This window comes from Mobula birostris, chromosome 12, assembly GCF_030028105.1.
Source record: "Mobula birostris isolate sMobBir1 chromosome 12, sMobBir1.hap1, whole genome shotgun sequence".
Taxonomy (NCBI): Eukaryota; Metazoa; Chordata; class Chondrichthyes; order Myliobatiformes; family Myliobatidae; genus Mobula; species Mobula birostris.
This window is the reverse complement of record NC_092381.1, coordinates 93535266-93557027: the sequence shown is the minus strand read 5'-3', so window position 1 is coordinate 93557027 and position 21762 is coordinate 93535266. Positions and strand designations below refer to the sequence as shown.

General features: G+C 42.2%; 1 protein-coding gene across 4 annotated transcripts in view; it reads left to right on the top strand.

The window, feature by feature from the left end:
• The window catches only part of rasal2 (RAS protein activator like 2), a 406620-nt gene that overhangs the window by 284677 nt on the left and 100181 nt on the right, over positions 1–21762 (top strand). The window lies entirely within an intron of this gene.

Here is a 21762-nt window from a genome sequence, read left to right as displayed (position 1 = left end):
TTCTGCAGTGTTTTATTGAGAAAAAGAAATTGTGAAATTTCATTTCTTTATCACAACTTAGGAGCAAATTTCTAGAAGCACCAATAAAAATTTAGGTTTTGGGCTGTTCCCAGATTTCAACATTCAAAGCATATTTGTTATCAAAATATGGTATATTAACATGTCCATCTTGAGATTAATTTTTTGCAGGCATTTATAGGAAAAGTAAAGAAATACAATAGAATATTTGACAAGCCATACATAAACAACCAAGGTGCAAAAGAAGGCAAACAGCAACTTAAAAAAATACTAAAACCTTAAGTTGTAAGAGTCCTTGAAAGTGAGTCTGTAAGTCACAGAATCAGTTCAGAGTTTTAGTGATTGCAGTTATCCACGCTGGTTCAGGAGCCTGATGGTTGTAGGGTAATAACTATGGTAGTGTGGTAGTGCGCAGCTACAGCAACACTATTACAGCTTGGAGAGTTCCAGAGTTTGGAATTCAATTCAGCGCCGTCTGTAAGGAGTTTGTATATTCTCCTCATGACCATGTGGTTTTCCTCCGTGCGCTCCAATTCCCTCCCACAGTCTGAAGAAGTACTGTTTAGAAGGTCATTGTAAATTGTCCAGTGATTATGCTACTGTTAAATTGGTGGGTTGCTGAGCTGTGCAGCTTGTTGGACTGGAAGGGCCTGTTCCATGCTGCATCTCTAAATAAAACAAAATAAAAACCTATTGGTGTAGAACCTAAGGTTTTTGTACCTCCTACCCAATGGAGTAGCAAGAAGAGAGCATGGCCTATTTGATGATGGATTCTTTTCTCTTGTGTCAGTGCTCATTATAAATGTACTTAGAGTGTTGCCTATGACGCACTGGGCTCTCTCTGCCACTTTCTGTGGCCTTTTCCTTTCCTGGACATTGGTGTTTCCATACCAGGCCATGATGCAGCCAGTTAGGGTACTCTCCATGGTGCACCTATGGAAGTTTGTCAAAGTTTGTGGTGACATGGTGAAGCAACACAAACTTCTAAGAAAGCAGACGTGCTGTGATGATATTTCTGTGCTGGTCTCAAGACAGATCCTCTGATATGTTATTGGCAAGGAATTTAAAGCTACTGGCCCTCTCCACCTCTGATCCCCTAGTGGGTACTCACTCTCTCATGGACCTCCAGTTTCTTTCTCCTATAGTCAATAATCAGCTCTTTGGTTTTGCTGTTATTGAGTGAGAGGTTGTTGTGGTACCACTTGATCAGATTTTCAAATTTCTTTGTTGATTTGCCACTACCTATGATTCAGCCAAAAACAGTGGTTCATCAGCAAATTTAAATACGGCATTGGAGCTGTATTTAGTCGCACAATCATAGGCATGGTGAAAAAATAAGCTCACAGTCTTGTGGTGCACTTGGTTTGATGGTGATTGTGGAGCAGATGTTGCCAATCTGTACCAACAGGGTCTGCCAGTGGGACAATCAGGGATCCAAGTGCACAGGTAGGAACCAAAGCCCAGGTCTTGGAGCTTAATGATGATTTTGAAGGGAATGATAGTGTTGAATGCTGAGCTGCAGTCATCCTGATATATGCATCTTCATTGTCTAGGTGTTCCAGAGCTGAGTGAACAGCGAATGGAATGGCATTTGCTGTTGACCTGTTATGATGGGAAGCAAATTGGAATGAACCCAGTTCGCTCCTCCAGCAGGAGTTGATATGCTTCATGACCAACCTCTTGAAGCACGTCATCACTATGGATGCAAGTGCTACTGGATGATAGTCAATGAGGCAGGTTACCACATTCTTCTTGGGCAATGATTGAAGCCTGCTTGAAGCAGATGGGTACCTCAGACTGTTGAAGCAAGAGGTTGAAGATGTCTGTAAAAATACTCCAGCTGGTTGATTAGCACAGGTCTGGGCCAGATGCTTTCCATGGATTCAATCTCCTGAAGAATGTTCTCATGTCAGCCTCAGAGACTGAACTCACAGGATGGTCAGGAGCTATGGGGATTCTTGAGAATGCCTCCATGCTCTCTCAGTCAAGTGAGCATAAAAGGTGTTGAGCTCATTTGGGAATGAAGCCTTGTTGTCATTTACATATGTTGCTTGGTTTTGCTTGTAGGAGGTGATGGGTTTCAAACTCTGCCACAGTTGTTGAGTTGTTATTCAGTGACAAAAGAGTAGTTGAGAGAAAGGCTTTCCTTCAAAGTTATGTCAAAATTTGGATGACTGCAATTCACCGACACTGATGGAATTGAACTTTTTTATATTCTTTAAGGAATTAAAGCAGAGTTTTCATTGAAGAGAAAAACACAGTGATAGTGAGTAAATCTGAGTGAAGCTGATGACAATTCTATAAACCCTTTACAGTTTTCCAATTCTTGAAGTTCAAGCTTTCTGATATCACGATTCACCAAAAATTTACATGTTATAAAAAAAACTACTATCAACAATTACATCTTATAAAATAACAGTTGAGAAATATGCAAGTGCACCTTTGATTTCTCCAGATTGTAGTACAAGATACAGAATTTGATGGAGTTTAGATGAAGTTATCAATAGGCTTCCACAGCAGATAACAGCTGCTGGAGATACTTTTTGATGCAACACACAATTTATTGGAAGAATTTAGTGGGTTGAGCAGCATTTGTGGAAGGAAAGGAACTGATGATGTTCAACTTAAAAAGAAGGCTAATGGTGCGATAAGAGTCTGAGGTAATTGGTGGACTGGGGTGGGATGAAAGATGATGGGCAAATTGAGCCAGGGAAGGAAAAGGAGGGGAAATTATTTTGGAGGCAATGGCAGATGGGGGTCAACAGAGAGAAAAAATGAGAAACCAATGGAGTGAGGTACAGGGAAGGGAAAGCAGAGATTGGAGACAGCTGCTGGAGAGAGATAAGCAAGAAAATAAGGGGCTACGAATGCTGGAACATGATGAATTAATAAGGTCATAGTGAGAACCATAGGCAGAGAGGTGACTGGTCAATGGGACAGGAACCACACAGGAGATTAGTGTGCAAACTTAAAGCACACGGTATTGGGGGTAAGGTATTGGTGTGGGTGGAGAATTGGTTAGCAGACAGGAGTGGGAATAAACGGAACCTTTTCAGAATGGCAGGCGGTGACTAGTGGGGTACCGCAAGGCTCAGTGCTGGGACCCCAGTTGTTTACAATATATATTAATGACTTGGATGAGGGAATTAAATGCAGCATCTCCAAGCTTGCGGATGACACGAAGCTGAGTGGCAGTGTTAGCTGTGAGGAGGATGCTAAGAGGATTCAGGGTGACTTGGATAGGTTGGGTGAGTGGGCAAATTCATGGTAGATGCAATTTAATGTGGATAAATGTGAAGTTATCCACTTTGGTGGCAAAAATAAGAAAACAGATTATTATCTGAATGGTGGCCGATTAGGAAAAAGGGAGGTGCAACGAGACCTGGGTGTCATTATACACCAGTCATTGAAAGTGGGCATGCAGGTACAGCAGGCGGTGAAAAAGGCGAATGGTATGCTGGCATTTATAGCGAGAGGATTGGAGTACAGGAGCAGGGAGGCACTACTGCAGTTGTACAAGGCCTTGGTGAGACCACACCTGGAGTATTGTGTGCAGTTTTGGTCCCCTAATCTGAGGAAAGACATCCTTGCCATAGAGAGAGTACAAAGAAGGTTCACCAGATTGACTCCTGGGATGGCAGGACTTTCATATGAAGAAAGACTGGATGAACTGGGCTTGTACTCGTTGGAATTTAGAAGATTGAGGGGGGATCTGATTGAAACGTATAAAATCCTAAAGGGATTGGACAGGCTAGACGCAGGAAGATTGTTCCCGATGTTGGGGAAGTCCAGAACGAGGGGCCACAGTTTGAGGATAGAGGGGAAGCCTTTTAGGACCGAGATTAGGAAAAACTTCTTCACACAGAGAGTGGTGAATCTGTGGAATTCTCTGCCACAGGAAACAGTTGAGGCCAGTACATTGGCTATATTTAAGAGGGAGTTAGATATGGCCCTTGTGGCTACGGGGATCAGGGGATATGGAGGGAAGGCTGGGGCGGGGTTCTGAGTTGGATGATCAGCCATGATCATAATAAATGGTGGTGCAGGCTCGAAGGGCCGAATGGCCTACTCCTGCACCTATTTTCTATGTTTCTATGAACCAGATAGGGAGAGGTGGAAACCAGTGGTGAACTGTATATGGTAATTGGTTGGGACCAGGAAGGGAACAAAGATGGCAACGACTCCCATTATGCTCTACTTGAGATTTTATGCAACTTTGTAATAGCATGTCTAACGCTTTAACCTCGAGAACTTTATTTTTACAGTTCACTACTGTCATTTTAATTACGAGATGGTGAGGAGGCCTCTTCTCTGAGGCACCAACTGTTATTTGCAGTTTGTGCAGCTTCAACCAAAATAATAAAGAATCCAACGATCTTGACTTTTTTCACTTTGATTTGTAACCAATACAATAAACAAGCTGTCTGTTGCTAGGCACTACTCATTATTTCCTCCAGTATTTGCTAAGTCAACATGGCAAATTATAGCAACACACACAAAATGCTGGTGAAACTCAGCAGGCCAGGCAGCATTAGGAAAAGAGTAAACAGTTGATGTTTTGGGCTGAAACCCTTAATCAGGACTAGAGAAAAAAGAATGAGGTCAGAGTAAGAAGGTGGGGGGGGGGGAGGGGAGGGAGAAACACAAGGTGATAGATGAAACTAGGAGAGGAGTGACGTGAAGAGCAGGAAGTTGATTGGTGAAAGAGATAAAGGGCTGGAGAAGGGGGAAATCTGATAGAAGAGGACAGAAGGCCATGGAAGAAAGGGGGAGGAGCACTAGAAGGAGGTGATAAGCAGGTAAGGGGATAAGATGAGAGGGAGAAATGGGAATGGGAAATGGTGAAGGGGGAGCAGTTACCAAAAGTTCGTGAAATTGCTGTTTATGCCATGAGGTTGGAGGCAACCCAGACGGAATATAAGCTGTTACTCCAACAACCTGACTGTGGCCTCATCGCGGCAGTAGAGGAGGCCATGGACTGGCATATAGGAAAGGGAATGGGAAATAGAATTAAAGTGGGTGGCCACTGGGAGATCCCTCTTTTTCTGGCGGACAGGGTGGTGGTCTTCCAATCTATGTCGGAGGCCACACTGGGAGCACTGGATACAGTAGATGACTTCAACAGACTCACAGGTGAAGTGTCAGCTCACCTGGAAGGACTGTTTGGAGCCCTGAATGGTAGTGAGAGAGGAGGTGTAGGGGCAGGTGTGGCACTTGTTCCATTTGCAAGGATAAGTGCCAGGAGGGAGATCAGTGGGGAGGAATGAATGGACAAGGGAGTTGTGTAGGGAGCGATCCTTGTGGAAAGTGAGGGAGGGGAGGGAATGATGTGCTTGGAGATGGCAGATGCTTGGTGGTGGAATCCCGTTTGAGGTAGCGGAAGTGACGGAGAATTATGTTCTGGACATAGAGGCTGGTGGAGTAGTAGGTGAGGAGGAGAAAAGGAACCCTATCCCTGATGGGGTGACAGATGGATGGGGTGAGGCAGACATGCGCAAAATGGAAAAATGTGGGTGAGGGCAGCGCTAATGTTGGAGGGAGGGAGGGAAGCCCCTTTCTTTAAAAAAAGAGGGCATCTCCTTAGTTCTGGAATAAAAGGCCTTATCATGAGAGCAGATGCAGTGGAGGAGGAGGAATTGAGTGAAGGGGTGGCATTTTTACAAGTAACAGGGTGGAGAGAGGTATAGTCCAAGTAGTTGAAGAGTCGGTGGGTTGTAACGTCTCTTTTCTTTTTGAATGTATAACTCTTTTGTTCTTGATGACAGATCTCCTTCACTTAGAGTCATGATTCATGTTTGGCTAGGTTAGCAAACTCAAAAGTAGGTTATTATGGACAACTGGAGCACAAATTAAAAACCAGATTAAAAAAAAGTTTTGGTCTCTTGGTTTAGCAGCTGATCCATCTCATGAAAGAATTGTGGAAAATTTGTGATTCGACGCAAGAAGACTTTATAGTATAAGATGAGACTGAATTAGACTGAGCAAGGAGACTGACTTCTGTCAGCATGAAGGAGTTCTAACTATGTGATCAGTATGTTTTGTTAAACAAATTCTGGTCACATCTTTTACCAGCACTGAATACTTTATATGCAGCCAGTATTGACGAATGCAAGATCATATCAGCTTTCTTTTTGAGTGATGTTACATTCAAAATAAAAATATTTTCCTTGTTTCTGGAAAGTGTGGTTGTCTGTTTAGTTCATGTTATGATGTGTTTCTGGGTTCTGGTTGCTCAATTTTTTTGTTGCTATTTTGGGTAATTTTGAATTTGGGCAGGCTGCAGATAAACACTGAGCTGAATTGTATATGCCTTGACTCTTTTGATTTTGTGTTTTATCTTCTGTGTTTTTCACCTGTTTATCTTTTGTTGGCATTTGGGCGACTTGTGCATACTTTGTGCATGTGGGGAGAGGGTGTTTGATGTTTTTCTTTGAAACGGTTCCATGGTTTTTCTTTGTTTTGTGGCTGTCTGTGGGGCAGATGAATCTCAGGGTTGTTTACCGCTTACGTACTTTGATAATAAATGTACTTTGAATCTTTGAGTCTTTAATAAAAAGGACACCATTTATTTTACTTCATTTGACATTGCTTCTCCATTTGCATGGAAGACAGCCTCAGGATTAAAAAAAGTCATGTGGTCAGATGTTGTTTGGTGTTGTTTGATGAAAAAGATAATCTGTATGAGCAGCAGCCATTCAAAGTACACTGCCTTCACTTATCATACAGGAACCATAGTGAAGGTATGTTAACACTGGGGTCTTCCTTTGAGCAGTTTTACTCCCGAAGAAAACATTAGCTCTAATGGATGCCTTCATTAAATAGTCTTATCTATTATAAGCCATCTGCACAAAGCTTCTGGCTTTCTATCTCCAGTGAAGTTGTTTACTTTCACTGAGCTGCAGGCAAGTGACCTATTTCACATTTTGTTCTTGATTCTTCCTAAATAAAATATAATTACAGATTGTTTTTGGAACAGCAGAGTATTAGAATGCCTGTTGTCTCATTCTGTGGTGGTGACAGGAATGCTAGTATTTGTAATTGTTATTGTAATTGTTATTGAAGGTGCCTTATAATTATGATGTGTGAAATTACAATTAGTCTGGATAAAGTGATTGAGAATTACAGTTTCCTATTAGCTTGAGAGATTACTAATGTGGAATTTGAACTTGGTGTGTTGAATGATTATAGTCAAATTTTAAGTAATTTTTTTAATCAGAGCATAAGGGGAGTCTGAAATTCAATATTTAAGTGATGTGCAGAAGTTGAAAACTTCATGTTGAAAAAATGCTTCAATTACAGGTTTCCCCCGCCATCCGAAGGTAGAGCATTCCTATGAAACGGTTCGTAAGCCGAGATGTCGTAAAGCAGAGGCAATTACCATTTATTTATATGGAAAAATTTTATGAGTGTTCACAGACCCAAAAATTACCTACCAAATAATGCTAAATAACACATAAAACCTAAAATAACAGTAACATATAGTAAAAGCAGGAATAATATTATAAATACACAGCCTATATAAAGTAGAAATACTTTTCCACAATCATTGCCGGCACTGTTCACCAAAGTGAAAATCTCACGCAAGTGCTGTTGGCAAAAACACTCTCTCCAGTAACCTTTAAGCTATGAAGCTGCCAAATCATACCAAATAACATGTAAAAATACACAGGCTATATAAAGTAGAAATAATGTATGTACAGTGTAATATCACTTACCGGAATTGGTTCAGCGCAGAGCATACTGATGATGGTGTGTTAGACTGAGTCGTCACAGGCTGGGGTGGTGCAGTGGCCCCCACCCTCCAGGCCACCGACCGATACATTGCTGTGAAGCATGCAGGGGTCCAGCGGTAGCCAGAAGGCACACAGCACATCTGTAAGAAAAGAAGCCGAAATAAACATGCTAATTAATTAGGTGCCGCCCAGCACATAATTGTCGGCCCAGGTCAGTGCCGATTGCAGCGCCTCCGATCTGAGCCGACATTTATGTGTCGGGTGGCACCTAACTAATTAGCATGTTTATTTCGGCTTTTTTCTTAAAGATGTGCTGTGTGCCTCCCGGCTACCGCTGCATTCTCCGCGAATCGGTATCTGTCCGTGGCCCGGGGGTTGGGGTGGTGGGACACTGGGGTGTCATCTCATCGTCTGTATCCATTAGAGCAGGCAGCTCATCTTCTCCTATGGCTTCCCGCCTTGATGTCGAAGGTCGAGGTTCGTCGTCTGCTATGGCTGATGTGGAAGGCTTGCTTACTGCTGAGCCTTGCGCATTTTCCTATCATACAGTTCTTTGTAAGCACTCAAACCATCCTGCAAATATCCCCTAAACCTGCGTACCCTTTCAAAATTAAAGTCGTACTTTATCATTGCAGCAAAAATCTCATGCAGTTGCTTCACGTTCATTTTGCTACTGCATTCGGTTTCGATTGTTATCCTTTCCTCTTGCAATTGCATCTGCTCTTCATCTAGCAGTTCTTGGTCATGGGATGCCAAAACCTCTTCAACATCATCTTCGTCAGCTTCCACAAGCCAAACTCACTTTGTCCTTACTTTATTCACCTCAATCAAAACGCTTAATTATGTCTAGTTTTACGCTAAGTGTAACACCCTTACGAGCACTTTCAGGCTTTTCCAATACCTCAGAACTCATCTTGCTAACGTCTGCTCACAGGCACGTGTGAAAGCAATGCAGCTCCGAATCCGACGCAAAGCGGCTGCTCGGGGCACGCACTGCCTTTTATCGCGTGCTGATTTTTTTCGTAACAGTGAAAACACCTTCTGTTAGCGAAAACAGGGTACTAATGTAGGTCTTTCATAACAGTGAGGTTTCGTAAAGTGAATGTTTGAAAAGTGGGGGACACCTGTATACAGAACTGCTGAAACCTGCTAAACTTAGAAAGCTTACTAGAAATACTGATCTGCCCAGATAACTTTTATCTCGGCAAGTGATCACATTGGGCTAAACGATCACATCCGATGTAGTTTTTTAAAAAACTATCATTCCATGCTATTGACATAAACTACAGAGATAGTTTTCTAGATCAGACTACAGATCATAATTGAATTCAGAATAAGATTGAGTTTTATTATTGCTGACATATGTCATGTTATTTGTTGTTTTGCAGCAGCGGTACATTGCAATACGTTAAAAAGTATTGTAAGTTATGGTAAGAAATATGAAAGATAAGTAGTGCAAAAAGAGAACAAAGTAGTGAGGTAGTGTTCATGTATTCAAGGACCATTCAAAAATCTGATGGTGGAGAGCAAAAAGCAGTTCCCAAAATGTTGAGTCTTGAAACATGGAATCATAGTGTTTTTAGGCTCTTGTACCTCCTCCCTCTTGGTAGTAATGAGGAAAGGGCATTTTCTGGGTAGAGAGGGGGCTTAATGATCGATGCTGCCTTTCAGAGGCATTACCTTTGAAGAGGTCCTTCATGATGGGTAGGCTAGTATTCATATGGAGCTGGCTGAGTTTGCAACCGTCTGCAGCTCCTTTCCAGTCCTTTGCAATGGTGCCTCTATGATGCAACCAGTCAGAATGCTCTCCCAAGTGCATCTGGAGAAGTTTTCCAGAGTTTCCAGAGTTTTTGGTGACATAGCAAATTTCATCAAACTTCTAATGAAATATGATTTAACTGCTTCATAATTGCATCAATATGTTATAATATATTGCAGTTGATATTATAAAGGAAGTTTGTGATGGCTGTTATTGCTCCAGTTAGGATTTCACAACAGGAAGTTTTGTAATGGTATAGCAGTACTGATCAGATATTTTGATATATATCAGTAGGCATTATGAATGGAAAACAATTCTTTCATTGGTAATCAGAGAACGCAATCAGCATACAGTTAAATGTTTTGTTTAAAGGGGGTAAATTGAAGATAATGCAGTAGATAAGGTATAAACTATGTCATTTCAAAGAGCACTTATGATAGGAAATACTTTTATGTGGAAAATAGCTAAAGGGAGCTTCTGCAAGTCATACTTCACTAAAACTATACCAAATAAAGGAACACACATCAAAGTTGCTGGTGAGCGTAGCAGGCCAGGCAGCATCTCTAGGAAGAGGTACAGTCGACGTTTCAGGCCGAGACCCTTCGTCAGGACTAACTGAAGGAAGAGCTAGTAAGAGATTTGAAAGGGGGAGGGGGAGATCCAAAATGATAGGAGAAGACAGGAGGGGGAGGGATGGAGCCAAGAGCTGGACAGGTGATTGGCAAAAGGGATATGAGAGGATCATGGGACAGGAGGCCCAGGGAGAAGGAAAAGGGGGAGGGGGTGATTAAACGCAGAGGATGGGCAAGAGGTATAGTCAGAGGGACAGAGGGAGAAAAAGGAGAGAGAGAGAAAGAAAGAATGTGTGTATATAAATAAATAACGGATGGGGTACGAGGGGGAGGTGGGGCATTAGCGGAAGTTTGAGAAGTCAATGTTCATGCCATCAGGTTGGAGGCTACCCAGACGGAATATAAGGTGTTGCTCCTCCAACCTGAGTGTGGCTTCATCTTGACAGTAGAGGAGGCCGTGGATAGACATATCAGAATGGGACGTGGAATTAAAATGTGTGGCCACTGGGAGATCCTGCTTTCTCTGGCGGACAGAGGGTAGGTGTTCAGCAAAACGATCTCCCAGTCTGCGTCGGGTCTAGCAAATATATAGAAGGCCACATCAGGAGCACCGGACGCAGTATATCACCCCAGCTGACTCACAGGTGAAGTGTCGCCTCACCTGGAAGGACTGTCTGGGGCCCTGAATGGTGATAAGGGAGGAAGTGCAAGGGCATGTGTAGCACATGTTCCGCTTACAAGGATAAGTGCCAAGAGGGAGATCAGTGGGGAGGGATGGGGGGGGGAATGAATGGACAAGGGAGCCACGTAAGGAGCGATCCCTGTGGAAAGCAGAGAGAGAGGGGAGAGGGAAAGATGTGCTTAGTGGTGGGATCCCGTTGGAGGTGGCGGAAGTTACGGAGAATAATATGTTGGACCTGGAGGCTGGTGGGGTGGAAGGTGAGGACCAGGTGAACCCTATACCTAGTGGGATGGCGGGAGGATGGAGTGAGAGCAGATGTGCGTGAAATGGGGGAGATGTGTTTGAGAACAGAGTTGATGGTGGAGGAAGGGAAGCCCGTTTCTTTAAAAAAGGAGGACATCTCCCTCGTCCTGGAATGAAAAGCCTCATCCTGAGAGCAGATGCGGCAGAGACGGAGGAATTGCGAGAAGGGGATGGCATTTTTGCAAGAGACAGGGTGAGAAGAGGAATAGTCCAGATAGCTGTGAGAGTCAGTAGGCTTATAGTAGACATCAGTGGATAAGCTGCCTCCAGAGATAGAGACAGAAAGATCTAGAAAGGGGACAGAGGTGTCGGAAATGGACCAGATAAACTTGAGGGCAGGGTGAAAGTTGGAGGCAAAGCTAATGAAGTCAACGAGCTCAGCATGCGTGCAGGAAGCAGCGTAAATACAGTTGTCGATGTAGCGAGGGAAAAGTGGTGGACAGATACCAGAATAGGTTTGTGACATAGATTTTTCCACAAAGCCAACAAAAAGGCAGGCATAGCTAGGACCCATACGGGTGCCCATAGCTACACCTTTAGTTTGGAGGAAGTGGGAGGAGCCAAAGGAGAAATCATTAAGAGTAAGGACTAATTCCGCTAGACGGATCAGAGTGGTGGTAGAGGGGAACTGATTAGGTCTGGAATCCAAAAAGAAGCGGAGAGCTTTGAGACCTTCCTGATGGGGGATGGAAGTATATCGGGACTGGACATCCATGGTGAAAATAAAGCAGTGGGGGCCAGGGAACTTAAAATCATCGAAAAATTTAAGAGCGTGAGAAGTGTCACGAACATAGGTAGGAAGGGATTGAACAAGGGGGGATAAAACCGTGTCGAGGTATGCAGAAACAAGTTAAGTGGGGACCTCCCTCCCTCCCCTTTCTCGATCTTTCTGTCTCTATCTCTGGAGGCAGCTTATCTACTGATGTCTACTATAAGCCTACTGACTCTCACAGCTATCTGGACTATTCGCCTTCTCACCGTCTCTTCCAAAAATGCCATCCCCTTCTCGCAATTCCTCCGTCTCTGCCGCATCTGCTCTCAGGATGAGGCTTTTCATTCCAGGACGAGGGAGATGTCCTCCTTTTTTAAAGAAAGAGGCTTCCCTTCCTCCACCATCAACTCTGCTCTCAAACACATCCCCCCCATTTCACGCACATCTGCTCTCACTCCATCCTCCCGCCATCCCACTAGGAATAGGGTTCCCCTGGTCCTCACCTACCACCCCACCAGCCTCCGGGTCCAACATATTATTCTCCGTAACTTCTGCCACCTCCAACGGGATCCCACCACTAAGCACATCTTTCCCTCTCCCCCCCCCCCCCGCTTTCCGCAGGGATCGCTCCCTACGCGACTCCCTTGTCCATTCGTCCCCCCCATCCCTCCCCACTGATCTCTCTCCTGGCACTTATCCTTGTAAGCGGAACAAGTGCTACACATGCCCTTATACTTCCTCTCTTATCACCATTCAGGGCCCCAGACAGTCCTTCCAGGTGAGGCGACACTTCACCTGTGAGTCAGCTGGGGTGATATACTGCGTCCGGTGCTCCTGATGTGGCCTTCTATATATTTGCTAGACCCGACGCAGACTGGGAGATCGTTTTGCTGAACACCTACCCTCTGTCCGCCAGAGAAAGCAGGATCTCCCAGTGGCCACACATTTTAATTCCACGTCCCATTCTGATATGTCTATCCACGGCCTCCTCTACTGTCAAGATGAAGCCACACTCAGGTTGGAGGAGCAACATCTTATATTCCGTCTGGGTAGCCTCCAAACTGATGGCATGAACATTGACTTCTCTAACTTCCGCTAATGCCCCACCTCCCCCTCGTACCCCATCCGTTATTTATTTATATACACACATTCTTTCTCTCTCTCTCCTTTTTCTCCCTCTGTCCCTCTGACTATACCCCTTGCCTGTCCTCTGGGTTTAATCTCCCCTCCCCCTTTTCCTTCTCCCTGGGCCTCCTGTCCCATGATCCTCTCATATCCCTTTTGCCAATCATCTGTCCAGCTCTTGGCTCCATCCCTCCCCCTCCTGTCTTCTCCTATCATTTTGGATCTCCCCCTCCCACTTTCAAATCTCTTACTAGCTCTTCCTTCAGTTAGTCCTGATGAAGGGTCTCGGCCCGAAACGTCGACGGTACCTCTTCCTACAGATGCTGCCTGGCCTGCTGCGTTCACCAGCAACTTTGATGTGTGTTGCTTGAATTTCCAGCATCTGCAGAATTCCTCGTGTTTGCCAAAATAACGGAACATTTGCTCTTGTATTATAAATCTGAAATGTGGTTAAAGCTATAATATTGACACTCAGTGGACACTTTATTAGGTACACTTGTACAACTGTTTGTTAGTGCAACTATCTAATCAGCCAATCATGTGGCAGCAACTCAATGCATAAAAGCATGCAAACATAGTCAAGAGGTTAAATTGTTGTTCAGACCAAATATCAGAATGGAGAAGAAATGTGATCAAAGTGACTTTGACAGTGGAATGATTGTTGATGCCAGGCAGGCTGGTTTGACTATCTCAGAAACTGCTGATCTCCTGGGATTTTCACACAGAACACTCTATAGTTCACAGAGAATGGTGCAAAAAAAACCCTGAAAATATCAAGTGAGCAGCAGTTCTGTGGGCAAAAGTGAATTGCTAATGCCAGAGGTCAGAGGAAAATGGCTAGACTAGTTCAAGCTGACAGGAAGGCGACAGTAACTCAATTAACCACCCATTTCAACAGTGGTGTGCATCTCTGATCGCACAACACATCACATCTTGAAGTGGATGGACTGCAGCAGCAAAAGAGCAGGAACATTCAGAAATACACTCAGTAGCTGCTTTACTTGGTACTTCCTGATATCAGTGGTGTGGAAGTTACTGGAGGGGAATCTGAGAGTCAGGGTCCACCTGCATCTTGAAAGGTAATAATGGATAAGTGATTAACATGGCTTTGTGCATGAGAACTCATCTCACACATATTTGCTTGAATTATTTGGAGATGTGACCAAGAGGAATGACAAGGGCAGGGTGGTAATGTTGTCTATATGGAGTTTAGCAAGACCTCTGACAAACTACCAATCTGATAGGCTAGTTCAGAAAGTTAGAGCACATGGGATCCAGGGTGAGTTTGCAAATTGGACATAAAAATTGGCTTAATGGTAGGAGTCAGAAGTAGGTAATGAAACGTCAGGATTGAAGGCCTGTGACCAGCAGTATACCACTGGGATCAGTGCTAGTCCCCTCTTGTTTGTCATCTACTGTGCATCAATAATTTGGAAGAGAGTACCATTGGCATGGTTAATAAAGTTGTGGATGATACCAAAACTTATAGTGAATAAATATTTAACGATGATAGTGTACAGTGAAGAAGGCTACTTAAGATAATAACACAATCTAGAATAACTGAAAAAGTGGGCCAAGGAATGGCAGGTGGAATTTAATTCAGACATGCATTTTGATTTTGTTTAGTTAAATCACGGCAGGACTTGCACAGTAAATTTCAGGGCTGTGGAGTTACTGGAGGGAATCTCCAGTAACAGAGACTAAAGGGTAGTTCATAGTTTCTTGATGGAGGCATTTGGCACATTTGCCTTCATCAGTCTGGACTTTTGAGTAGAAGAGTTGGGACATTGGACTGCAGATGCTGGAACATTTTGTTACAACTGTACCAGTTGTTGATGAGTCCACATTTGGAATATTCTGTACATTTCTGGTCAGTGAATGATAGGAATAATGACATTAAAATGGAAAGGACAAAGAAAAGATTTCTTAAGGATGCTATTGGGATTGAACAGCTTGAGTATAAGGAGAGAATGGATAAGCTGGGGCTTGCTTCCCTCAAATGTAAGAGGCTGAGGGGAAACCTTGTAAAGGTATATGTAACCATGAGGTGCATAGATAAGGTGAAAGGTCACAGTATTTTTGGAGTCTAAAACTGGACGGCATAGATTTAAGATGAGAGGGGAAAGAATTAAAAGGATCCTGAGGCTCAAGGTTTTCCACACACAGGTTAGGTATATGGAATGAGCTGCTGTGTGAAAGCTGTATAGTCATATACAATTACAACTTTTAGAAGGTATTTAAGCTGGTATATGGATTGAAAAAGTTTGGAGGATAATGGCCAAAAACAGGCAATTGAGAGTAGCTCATGTAAGCAACTTGGTCTGCGTTGACGAGTTGGAGCAAAGGACCTGTTTCCATGCTATAGAACTCTATGGCTCAAAATTATCTTCAAATATTTTAATAAGGTTGATAAGTTTTGACCCTAGTTGTTTATAATGTTGTTAACTGTTAACCTTATTCTGTCACATCCAGATGAGACAAAAGTGAAAGGTTACCTTCCTGGATGAGATTAGGGCAATATTTGGTCCTCAATGAGATTCTCTCAAGTTTCATTGTAGCGTGGGTTGTTACTAACCATGCTATTACCAGATTTATTGAATTCAGTTTTCCAACTTACCTTGATGTGATTTCAACTCTCAGCTTTATCCAGGTAACCATTACAATCACTGGACTGCTTTAATGGAATTTGAAATCTCATTTAAGTTCAATAGGATGGTAGCTATGAGAAAATTAGACTAGTCCAGAGCAATTGAAGCTGGCTGATGGAATAAAGCTAAACACAGCTTTTCATTGCCAAAGAGAGCTAGATACAGACATTAGCCTGCAAAAATATATTTTGTTGATATCTTTGATCAACATTGCCTATTTTAATCTCTAGATAAATAATGACAAAAATTTAATTGAATTTTGCTGTCAAAGCGAATAAAATGGAATGGCCTTTGAGGGATCAAAAGGCATTTTAGAATAGAGTTACATTCCTTCTCGAAAGTAGAACAATAACTAGGCAAATTAAATGGCAAAAGGAAGAATAATTCCATGTTACAAAATGCAGCAGTTGGCAAAATTGAACAAAAGCTTTTTTCTGCAATTAGTTTGTATCCTGGGAGACCAGATCATTTCAGGTGCCCCTTACAGGCCTGAATTAAAATAAATGTTTTCTGGAGAGAGCGCTTTAATGGACTTGAGCAAGTTTGTCTAATTAATTATTGTTTGTATTTCTGAATAGGTAGATGATGCCTTAGATGTCTATTAGATCAGATGGCTGGGAATAAAAACTGTATTTATGGTGTCATGCTGGGGGCTTTGCAGCAGTCAAGCATTGCCTATCAAGTCCATATTGTGTTATTCCTCTGAAAAGGAGTACAAAATAGTTCCTTGCAGAAAGTATATCCTCAGTAGTTGATTTGATACCTGCATTGTTGCGTGCAGTTTATAGCTTTTGTGACAAGAATACACATAGATTAAGATGTAGCTGGCCTGGGCTGGCACCAGTGGAATCAGCAGTTGGTCTGCCACCTGTCTTCAGGAGAGAGAGAGATAAGGAAAACAATGGAGCAGCATTTGGAGATGTTAATGAAGGAAGGAGAGCTGTAAAGATCGGCTCCCCCTTTGAACCCTGAACTGTTTGAAGTGATGGACAGGCGATACCCCAGCAGGGGGATAAAAAGAGACAGGTTCGTTAAGGCAGGACACACGCGACACCCGAGGTAACAAGACCCTGGAAGCGGTGCGTCTCTCACAAGTCGGTGGGAAGTACCGGGCCATAAACGCACAGGGTGGAAAGGCACGATCGGCGGGAACCTGGTGTGTGTCCACCCTTGCCTGGGTGCTGGGTTCACCGCAGGGAAGCGATCGTATCTGGAAACGGAGGGGTCACGGTCGGTGACCTCAGATGACATCACAAAGGACTCGCCCGAAAGCTGACTGCGAAGGTCTGTGTGTGGAAGCCGTTTTTGAATATTCATTCATTTTGCCCTCTCTCTCTCCTCCCCCCCACTGTCCATCGCCACGGCAGCGATTACTGCAAACTGAACTGAACTAAATTGAACTGAACTTTGCGTCACTTTGAAACTGGTCATTTACCCCTAGACAACGATAGAGCTTGGTTGATCCTGTTATCTGCATTCTATGTACATGTATGTTTATCATTGCTGAACTGTTGCATTCATTATCCTTTTGATTAGTTTCTTGTTTCTTGTTTGCTTGTTTCTTTAATAAAACTTTCTTAGTTCTAGTAATCCAGACTCCAACTGAGTGATCCATTTCTGCTAGTTTGGCAACCCAGTTACGGGGTACGTAACACTTTCAATGAGCATAGGTGAGACTGCCAATGAATCTGGAGGTTGAAACTGATAAAGTGCTGGGTCTTAGAACTGATGCTAAATGAGCCAAGTATCTATTTTTGTTCCAGTGGAACTTTGAGCTGTGTTTACCATAAGGATCCCAAGTCTGATCCCTGACCTTTGCTGAATTCACCTTGATTGGACAGCGGTGAACTCAGCAGCCTCATAACTAACAAGAGGAAATTATGACAGCTTAATAAGGAAAAGTTCTGGTACCCCTGATTAGTTAGTGATGTTAGAAAGTGTGTTTGTGAACGTGGATTAGCAGTTGAAACCTTTGGGATGCAAAGTGTAACCCAATCGTGATTGTTATTTATCAATTCATGCTAGAAATTGGACAAATAGATTCAACTTAGTTCTTTTGACCTTGAGAGAAATTTTCTGATCTTACTGCACCTACTCTTGTATATCTGGTGGGTCTTCACAAAAGGAGTGTTTCAGTACTAAACAAATTGTCCTCAGTTAAAACAATTGGAGTCATCATATTTGATCATCACCAGTTTTAATTTGCATTTGTTTATCTTGTAATTAAGCTGATTAATTCTGCATGAGGATCAGAGATAGAGCTTCCTTCAGATATTACTGATACCATCTGCTGTCAGTCAGGCTGCTACATTCATTCTTCTCAAATGTATGAGCATAGGGAAGGGTTGAAATATTTAGTATTTAAAGAAATTGATTTAATTGGGCAGTGAAAATGCTGCCATAAAATATGATTTATCTGGCATCAAAGCTGAGAATTTTCTGTGTTGTGGACCCCAATGTGAGCTGTTTTCCTTGCAACTTGTAAACTGCTTTAGCACAGCCACAGCAAGGTGTCCTATGCTGATTTCTTGGTGCTCATTTGTTGTTTTTTTTTGTTGTAGTAAATATCTATAATTTCTCATCCTTGTCTCTGGTGTGTGGATTTCTTTTTGAGCATATCACATCTACAGGATACAAAATAAATATCTTTGACTCCAAGAAGGTTTGCATGATAAAGTTTTCTTTACTATATAGTGATAAATGGCTCCTGGGGTTTCTGCAGGAAATATACATTTTATTAAAATAGGCCAGTGTTTCTGATTTAAACTTTAGATTGAGCATAATTCCATTCGTTCTGGTTATTCCCTGACTGTTCACCCAAGCAACTGCTTTGCTAATAGAACTTTTGAGGTTTTTAACATAATGTTCATCGTGATCTTTTTGCCATGTTTTACTGAAACCAATCAAAAGCAGCACATTTTTTTCTCATGTTCCAGGTCACTGTCATGTAGGTTAATTGTAGATCTTTTATACCACCCTGTGCAGGCCAGAGAACAGAACTGAACCCACATTGGTTTTTATTCCATATTGTGGAATTTCCTGACCAACTTCTGTGTGAATTTAAAAAGCTTACATCCTGTTCAATGTTGTATCACTCCAAAGGAACTCCTTCACAGAATGTTGATAGTCAACAATGCATATTAAGGCCTACCATATATACATGAGTAGTGGACCCATGTGTCAGTACAAAAGACAATTCTGCAGGTATTTCCAGTTGCCTTCAGCCAGAAACACCTTATAGATTATCCACCCAAAGAAGTGTCTCCTTCAAAGATCTAATTTGATTTCCTCCAATTTGACTCAACGTCATTCAGTGCATAGTTACGTGACCTATCATGAACAGATCTAAGTTAGTCAATTCCCTACACAACTTCAAATTAATTCAAAGCTTGTATTTTATTGTCTTTACACAAATATGTTGATCCCAGCTAACAACTTATGTTATGGATCCTACTGTTCCCTGTGTGCCAATACTCACAGACCACTTCTCCAATTTATAACACTGAAATAGGGGAACTCCCATTAGCCAAACAATTGATCCTTCTTCTCCCAGCCCTTGGCATTAGGGTCTTCCTTGCAATAGTTAGCCTCTGGAATTGCATCTGATGCCCCTCATTCTTATTTATTTTCCCTATCAGTTCAATATGCTGTGTTTTGATCTTATTGGCTCTGGCCTGCCTTACTGACGTGTGTCAGCTTTTCATTAGTCCAAGGCAGTGTCATTTTTTGCCCCTCTTACAAGTATCAACTTGTAATTGATATCTCTTTTGTTCTGAATCAGAGCAGATCAGCCAGTTCTAGGCTCAAGTTACTCAGGTCAGACATAAACTACCCTATTGATAAATCTATTCATAAACCTGCAAGTTCCATCTTACCAAAACAAATCTCACAAGTAACTTTTTATTTGGAAATAATCTTTAGTTCAGCAGGTTATCAAGAGCTTTACTGTATCCAATTTTAAGTGCTTTGATACAGCTGTTCTTGAGTATAACCAGTTCACAAAATGGAGATTGCAGAGCAGTTTCATGGAATGGAGACCTCTATTCCTTCAACCACATGGCAAGAACAAAGACATTTGGTTTGCCTACCTCCACTATCTTTGACTCTTTCCAGTTAGATGTTTCCTTCCGTATTTTACATGACTGTACCGTGGCTGAAGACTTGTGTTTCAGAGCCAGCTACAACATGCAATTTTGTCCAGATACAAACTGCCCACAAGAAGCAGAAAACTAACATTTCCCAGACCTTTCCCCTCAGTGCCTTTGCCTCACATACTTTTATCTCCTTTTATCTCTCAGCTGCTCATCAACTCTCCTGCTACTCACACAAACCACAGGCAACTACATGTCAATTAATCTACCAGCACATCTTTAGAATGTGGGAGGAAATCTGAGCACTTGGAAAAATCCCTCACAAAATTCCGCACAAACATGCTAATTCATACAGGAGCTGCTGGAGGTCAGGATCAAGCTATGCAGATGAATCCAATCATATCAATGACAGTCTTTTCTCAATCATCCGTAACAAGTGGAAGGCTATTTTGGTGTTATACACCAAGGCAGCTCTTGTTAAAATCAAGTTAATGAGAATTGAGGGAAAATTCTTTACAATAATTGGATTCATACCAAGAACCAAAGATTGTGGTTGTTGCAGGTCATTCAATGTGGCCACAGGATTTTTTCCTGCAGGAGCTCCTCAGTTCATTGTCCTTTGTTCAGCTATCTCTGTTGGTTTGTCTGAAGTAGGGCACGTTCACATTTTGCAGTTCATTTCCAATACAGAGCAGTCCCTGTTTACATACAGTACGTCAAAGCTTCACCTGTCTGCTAATAAACATCAAATAATTTTGGTGTCAACAAAGCGCTGGGCAATAATCAACTTTGACAAGATCCTTTGAGCTTCACTAGGGTTACTATCATTGTCTTCCTCATCAACATGCTGATGGTCATTGTTGACAGAAGCTTAATTATGCTTGCCACATAATTGCTACAATAATAAGCAAGTCATATGATACAATTGGTAGTAAATGACTTGCCTCTGGATTCCCAAAGGCCAGTCCACTTATGTAATTGAACATTTTTTCATAAGTACAACTGCTTTATTACATCCAAGGCTCAACAAAAGTTAGGAGAGAGCAGTCTGTATGATTGGCTAACTATTTGAACATTCACTCGCATTACTGCTAGATTATTATGTCTACAGTGTGCACAAGTTACAAGCCATACTGCAGCAATTCACAAAGGTTCCTTTGACAACACTGCCCAAATCTGAAACCTATTTCAGTCTGAAGAACAGCAGATGTATAAAAACACCACCACCTGTAACTCCTCCATATCAAACACATTTTGAAATGCAGATCCATTTAACATTGCTGGGTTTAAATCTTGTGTTATTTCATAAAATCATTCAATTCATCATTCTTGCTTAATGCCATTACCCACCTTTGCAAATATAATGTTGATGCTTTAAGGCATTATAATCAGATTTTTTTCCTGCTCAGAGACACAGCTATATTAAATAGAGCAATAATGACTGCAGCTAAGTCTGCTACAATGCACATTACTATAATGAAAATTGGTTATAACAAGATTAGTGGTTTAGGAACATTATTTGCATTACACAGGTTGTATTAGTTATAGTGTGATCACATACAGGAAACATGTTTAAACCTGAGCTTTGTAGGCAACTGTAGCCTGTTCTTCTATGTCAAGACTTTCAATGAGGTTTATGAGGTTTGTAAGAATGTAACCATTGTGTTAAAGCAGAAATACCTGTCTTTCACTTGCTCTGTGAATTTGCGAGTAGTCTGCCCTTAAAATTAATGTAGCTTCTTGAAACCGTATGCATTTGAAAAGGATTGAAATAGTTTGGCTGTTCTTCCTTCCATAAGTTGCAGTTGGAAGGGTTTTAAGGACAATAGACAATAGGTACAGGAGTAGGCCATTCTGCCCCTTGAGCCTGCACTGCCATTCACTGTGATCATGGCTGATCATCCACTATCAGTATCCAGTTCCTGCCTTATCCCCATAACCTTTGATTCTGCTATCTTTAAGAGCTCTGTCCATCTCTTTCTTGAAAGCATCCAGAGACTTGGCCTCCACAGCCTTCTGGGGCAGAGCATTTCATATATCCACCACTCTCTGGGTGAAAAAGTTTTTCCTCAACTCCGTTCTAAATGGCCTAGCCCTAATTCTTAAGCTGTGGCCTCTG